The sequence below is a fragment of the Botryllus schlosseri genome, chromosome 2 (assembly GCF_051294905.1).
Source record: "Botryllus schlosseri isolate E-star chromosome 2, Bs_hap1, whole genome shotgun sequence".
NCBI lineage: Eukaryota > Metazoa > Chordata > Ascidiacea > Stolidobranchia > Styelidae > Botryllus > Botryllus schlosseri.
Genome location: NC_137237.1, coordinates 37,649,635 through 37,656,358, shown reverse-complemented (window position 1 = coordinate 37,656,358; position 6,724 = coordinate 37,649,635). Strand labels below are relative to the sequence as shown.

Below are 6,724 nucleotides of genomic sequence, written 5' to 3'. Positions count from 1 at the left end.
TTATATTTGCCACGAATGGTCCCCAAGTTGGAAAGATCGCCATGGATCATACAGTCGAGCGTGATCTATATTTTGATGATCCCGTGACCATCTTTCGATCTGCGACTGACCATCATAATTTCGTAGGCCGCGAATTAAAACAAAGGCAATTACTTTATGCTATTCCATTCCGACGGATGAGGTATTGCTGGTAACTATGAGAGTGCTAGTGTAATTGTTTTACGTTTACCGTTTAGCAGATATAAATAGGCCTACTTACAGCTTGCTCGTAAAAGGGATGAATTTGAAGGTATCTGCGCTGTTTGCGTGCCTTTGCTTGGTGGTCATGGCAGTAGACGCCCAGAATACACGCCAAGACAGGTAACTCCTACATTCCGAATTTCCCGTGTTCGTTGACAAAGAACATTACCTGTAGAGTAAACAAACACTGTGTATTCTTGTGGTTTCTATCACAGCATAGGGTGCACAATGTCGCTTTAATATCACTAGCTGCATAAAGTGAGCTAAACATACCAATTGAATGGAGATGTATCCTGGTGTTAGAAACAAGTCACTACCATCGACAACAAGTCATATTGAGTCATCGCATAAATTGATTTTATTCAAGTGAATTCATTAAATTTTCAAGATGACTTGAGTCAATTCCAGTCAGTACATTGTAATATTGACCTTGAGTAGGATTCCCACACGGCGGGATTTTCCCGGACATTCCCGGACATATCCGGAATGTCAATGTAAAAAATGCGTCGGAGGGGAAATTTCAAAAATGTGCCAAATTGACCGGATTTTTTTAGGCTTTAAGTAGGATCAAAAATTTTTCATAAACCAATATAAACAAGATTATTTTTACGCAGATTTATGCTACTTGAAATTTATTTCGTGATGCGCGCAATGTAGTCTAACGTATATTGATTTTGATATGGGCACCGCCCTCGTTAACAATAAAATAAAAAATAAATAAAATAACCATCATTTACTGAAATAAGGCTAATTGTAATCGCAATTATAAGATAACGGTATATTCCTAGAGATGATTAAGGCCGTTTTGATTCTTTAGTCAAACACAGTGGTTCTTAACCGTTCTCGCCTTTATTCTGGGGATCACGAAGATGTTGAACGTAATCAACATCCAAAATAGGCCCAGAGTAGGTTTGGCAAGCTGACCACATTTTCGCGACCACAGAGGGTTGAAAACCATTAAATGTGCAACCTATGCTGATGCATTTTATAGTAATATATGGACGGCCCGACAGACGATTTCATCTGGCTCGTGAAGAAATCTGTTGCATACCCAAGCCATCACTGGAGCTCACATTAGATATTGCCTAATTCGGAACCTAGATGTTCCACTCCACTCATGTATATAGTACATAAACAATGCTTCGCTAGGGTGCCCCATATTAACAGACAATGTTTCCATGCCTCATATAAACGCCCACTAGTAAACGCTGAAGGGTGTCTGAAGTTTGAGCAACAAAAATATGGTAACCCTAACCTTAAGTCAAGTCAGATTTTTATAATAGTTGTGTTTTAACGACGTTCGGTGATTTACCACCACATCGATGTTCCTTTTCTTGATTCTGCCGAATTTACCCCGTTGTCGCTCAAGTATAGTTCGTAAGACACGACTTGCGTCGATCTGACGACGAGGAGGAGTGAAGTTGAACCTACCATGTTTTCGGAAATAGTTCTGTCGAATTCCAAATCGCCATCCATTTGGTGCTGCAGCCCTCGACCGTACCACTGCACTATATGTCCGTCTTGAAGGCTCGGTAAAATCTGGATTCACATCGAATGCACGGTTGGTCTCACATGTCACTCTAGCGCATATATAGGCAGCATGTACGTTGTACGTACAGTGGAAGTTAACCGTGTACAAAAATAGCGATATAGTCTGCATCAGTGTTTTTTAACCTTGTCGCCAGCTCCCCGCAGGCGCGATTTGGATTTTGAAGGGGACGGAAATGTTCAGGGGGCGATATATGGTGGTCGGTGGGGTGGCGTCGCAGTAGAGGGTGCAGTAGCAATTATATGCAATTATACAGTTCTCATGGCAAATTAACATTTGACAAAATCTGTCAAATCTCGAAATTTTTCGTCGCACTGCGCGCGAAATATGTGCAGTCAATGTTTGCAACATGCTTTCATGATCGCATTGGTTTATTATGTATAAATCACGTAAAAATATTTGCTCGTACTTCTAGATCGCCAATTCCCACATACAATACTCGGGTTATTTTCCAAAAAATGTGTCGAAATAGATGTATTATCCCGCAGCGCACAGCGTGTCGAAATCGAAGAAAGAGGCACTGTAACACTTTTGAAAGTGAGAGCCATTTGTACATTAAAGATGCTTTGAAACTTTTTGGTCAAAATGGTTAACTGAATTTCTTTGTATTTGAGAGCTACGAAATTATATTTTCAAAATACTTCCTCATCGTATCATAGAGGATGATACCACTGTTTAGTGCTGTGACCCGCAACATCACATGAACTTTATATAATATGAGTCGCTTTGTTTGGAATACATTCTTGTCAAAGGTAATAAATAACTGGGTGTAGTACTAAACTCAACGTGAGCAAAGATCTTCATCACTATCTAAGTTAAGTTACTAGTTGCACAAGGCCATAAAACATAACTCGATACAATTGACGTCCCCGTATTGCCAGTTGCCGAGGTGAATTCGGGATGTGAACACCGGACTCGAACCAGATGGTATGAGCCTGTAGCCGATGGTTGTTATAACAACCTTGATTTGATCCCGAATATAACACGTACAATTACAATAGCGTTAATTAGTCGAGTGGTGCTGGTGAGCGATTCACGATATTTCCAATAGTGAAGTCCCAACTCGAAAAGACCTACCGGATTGCGAACTATTACTCCTTGTTTTTACTACCGTCCTTAAAATATGGGCATGCGCCAGACTTAGGAAATTTTCGAAAAGGAGCGCTGCGGGAAAAAAAGGTTAACCACTGGTCTACACCGCCCACTTAATGGCGTATTGTAACTTAAGGTTTACTTCGAGCATAGTGTCATATAATATGATGTGGACACAGCGAGTCGGAACGGTTCACTGCATTTGGGTTACGTCCTACTTTCCATTTGAACAAAGACAACTTTATGACAATTTTTGACCGGCTTGCCGAACGCTAAATTCAATAAAACGGATAGCGATGGAAAGCGATGGAAAGCTGCTGCTATACGGATTACGAAAATATAATTTTTATTCTGTTTATGGTCCTGGCACCCCCCAAAACCAACCTAGAAATTTGCATTGTTATCGACTTTTGTTAGTGTGACGCAACAGGACTGTCTGGCTTTCTCTTCTCAGCTTCACTCACGTTTTGCCAGACTGAATTGTGGCGTCACAATCCCAAAACTCAATCACAATGCAAATTTCTAGGCTGATTTTGGGGAGTTCCAGGACCATGATTAGAATGAAATTTATATTTTTGTAATCGGTATAGCAGCAGCTTTTCATTGATCGTTTTACTGAATTTACAGCTCGGCAAGCCGGTCAAAAATGGCCGTGAAGTTGCCTTTGGTCAAATAGAGAGTATGACGTAACCCAAATGCAATGAGCCGTCAAGTCTCTCTGTGTCCACACCATATAGGACACTATGCTTCGAGTCATGAGCTAGTTGACATATCTTAACGTCCGTTAATCCATTTATCAACGGAACTCGTCAAGTCGAATCATATCAATAAGTTTACATGAGTGCCCACGACCCTGGGATACAGTAGGCTGTTGTCACATTTGCCACCTTAAATGAACATTTTGTATGTGCATTTTCGATGGCAGTGTACTTCACATACCTCGTCACAGTTGACATGTTTTGGAACGATTGCTAGATCAGGGGTACGGAAGATTATAACGTAATAGATCACTGCTAAATATGTTATTGGAATCGTTATTTTCAACAATATCCACTCACGTGTTACATTTATTGATAGACCCGCGCATAAATACTTTCATTTTCATATTAGTGGCTCCACAAGACCTAGTTCTAAATGGTGGCCTTTGGGAAGAAAGCGGAGAAGTATTATCGAGACATCAAGCGACATTGGTGAGTAACAAGTAACACATCAGTAAACTCGTGACTGATTATTCTGGACGGGAATTTAATAAGTACGGCCAAAATGCGACATTGTTGAAATAATAATTCCATGACTCTGTAAAGTTTATGACTACAGAAAATTTGCAGTCTTTCGAAAGTTTAGATTTCGTTGTAAATGCAAATATTAATTTCTAAAACGATATAATAAAACGATATCGCTCATTTATATTGACATGAGAAGTCGGAAACCAACGTACGAAGCCATTTGCTCATTAGCATGGTCATATCAAGCTTAGTTTGATATAAAATGTGCACTAAACAACTGTAATTGGTTTGATTTCCTGCGAATAAAATAAAGTTTCGAAAATACAAATTTAAAACTGCATCCGAAACTAAAGTACACCGAAAGATAAATTTTTCTAGGTATCCAAATCATGTTTATTCGAATAAGTCCTAGCATGGAGATCTGATTTTCCGCATTGGAAGTCAAATATCTTAACACACGCGCTGTGTCAATGAAGTTCATTATAATTATTCACGCTATTTCATGCTGATATGTCATACATGAATGTGTTTTATTACTGACAACAAAAAGAGTAAAAGCATATTATTCTTTGACTATTGCCACGTCATGATCAAATTAGCGTTGTTATCTTGGCAATAACTCATACAAGCAACGATGCATTCCTATCCACGATTGTTAAGTTCTGGTGGATTGGGACAAATGATCCCACTGCATTAACAAAAAATCGGCAACTTAAGCATTCAGCAACGAACATTACAACATTCTTTCTACGCGAGATCACTCGTAATTGACATACATAACATTACTGCCCTTAACAATCTTGTCATTCATTTAACTTTATTGCCTTACTTAACAGAGGAAAGGCTTGAGGAGCTGTTTGATATCGAATGAAGATTTCTCTGAAGAACTGTTCTTCGGAAAAATTGGTGTTCCATTTTCACCTCATCGTACTGCGCTGATCAACCCGTTTAAAGTTAATTTGCACGCTAAATAAGCTACGCCGCTAGAACATCTTCGCCTTTAGGGAAAGTGACAATCCAAATTTTATCATTTGAAGAACATCTACATCGTATTCCTAGATTTACATATTGCCTGGTGGAATTCATGTCAATACAAAGTATATATTTTCTGCATCGATTGCGCCTCAGTTTTCCGTGCAAAATGGCTGATCAGAGTAAGGAATGATGAAGTCAATAAAATTCGTCCGATGAAGTCGTTCGAGGATGGCAGGCAGTAATTAAAATGGTCAACAGGACATATAATCATATAATGCAGTGGTTCCTAGGGGCTCTGTCGACCTCGAAGTGGGTTCTAGCTACAGATTTGGAGATTGGGGGTGCTGAGAGACGGAGGGGTTATGAGAGGAAGCATGGACGCACTGTTTGGGAAAATCAGTAAATTCATATCATTCTCTGTACACCAAAGTAATATTTATGAATATGTAATCACGTCATTTGCGGCCGCGGTCAGGAGACGTCACCAATGCTCTCCGCAGATGTTTATTGTTATGCAACATTGAGTTTTATAACATTCTAACCAACCAACCAACCAACCAAACAATAAATCAAACAACGAATATACTAATTATCCACTGACAACTATCGAGCGAAAGTTATGTGCACATAATGAAATGCACGTAGAACGAGGATGATGAAGTTTTAAGCCCATATCATACCATAATGAAGTACGATGATATGAAAGAGATACTTCCTTGTACAATCGTCTTCACTGACCGTGCATGTCGTAAAAATGTTCCAAAATGTGTTTCTGACATAGCGTAAATAACGTATATCTGGCTGTCAATGAATTAGATCAACGCACGAAGTCGACACGATAGCGTAGGGTCGGTGTATTAAAACAAACAATTTTTGTCGCGAGTAGGTGAAGGTTAGAGGGGCGTTGATACCTGAGTTGCGGCCCAGGAGGCAGATGGCTTTGTGTAAAAAACGTTTGGGAATTACTGATATGATGGATATAGCAGGGTTACTTCGTTTTCGCTGTCGTAACCTACACACGCTGTGTTTTATACAGCAGAGACCGACAAGCTGTAAAATATGACTTAACAAATTTTTCTAGCGCAGTATATCAGAATTCGTGAGGCTGTGTAAGCTTCATGAATTTCGGTTAACAAATTGTTTGGTATCGCGTAAGCGATAATATATATGAGCTTCGTCAAGAATTCTGATATATTGCCCTAGAAAATTTTGATGAGTCACATTTTACAGCTTGTCGGTCTCTGTAGCAATTATCATGACCATTTCCGCGTCTAGCTGATTAAGACCTGATGGAAATGTATCTGATCATGAATTCGTGGTGTAGTCGAGGGCGAATGCGTTGGGACCAAACCAGAGGAAGAGCGTGAGGGGCTTACCAAAATGAAACTGTGGCACATGTCATGTCCGGCTGTGGTGCACTTGCAGCTACCGAATACACATGGAGAGATAATAGGATTGGTCACTACATTCATCTTGAATTATGCAAACATTTTAACATCACCACTTCGACAAAAAATTGGTACGATTACAGCCCAGCACCAGTGACAGAAAACGACCAGGTAAAAATTCTGTGGGATGTACCAGTTATAACTCACCGCGAAATCAGAAGCAACCGCCAGGATATGATCATCAAACTAAAAAA

The 6,724-nt window shown here is 39.7% G+C and overlaps 1 long non-coding RNA gene across 1 annotated transcript; it reads left to right on the top strand.

The window, feature by feature from the left end:
- The first annotated feature begins 212 nt into the window (after positions 1 to 212).
- LOC145434600 (uncharacterized) lies at positions 213 to 5,229 on the top strand. The gene is made up of 3 exons (XR_013913483.1): positions 213 to 360; positions 3,992 to 4,071; positions 4,944 to 5,229. It is a non-coding gene; the product is annotated as an uncharacterized LOC145434600 (long non-coding RNA).
- Positions 5,230 to 6,724: the final 1,495 nt, after the last annotated feature.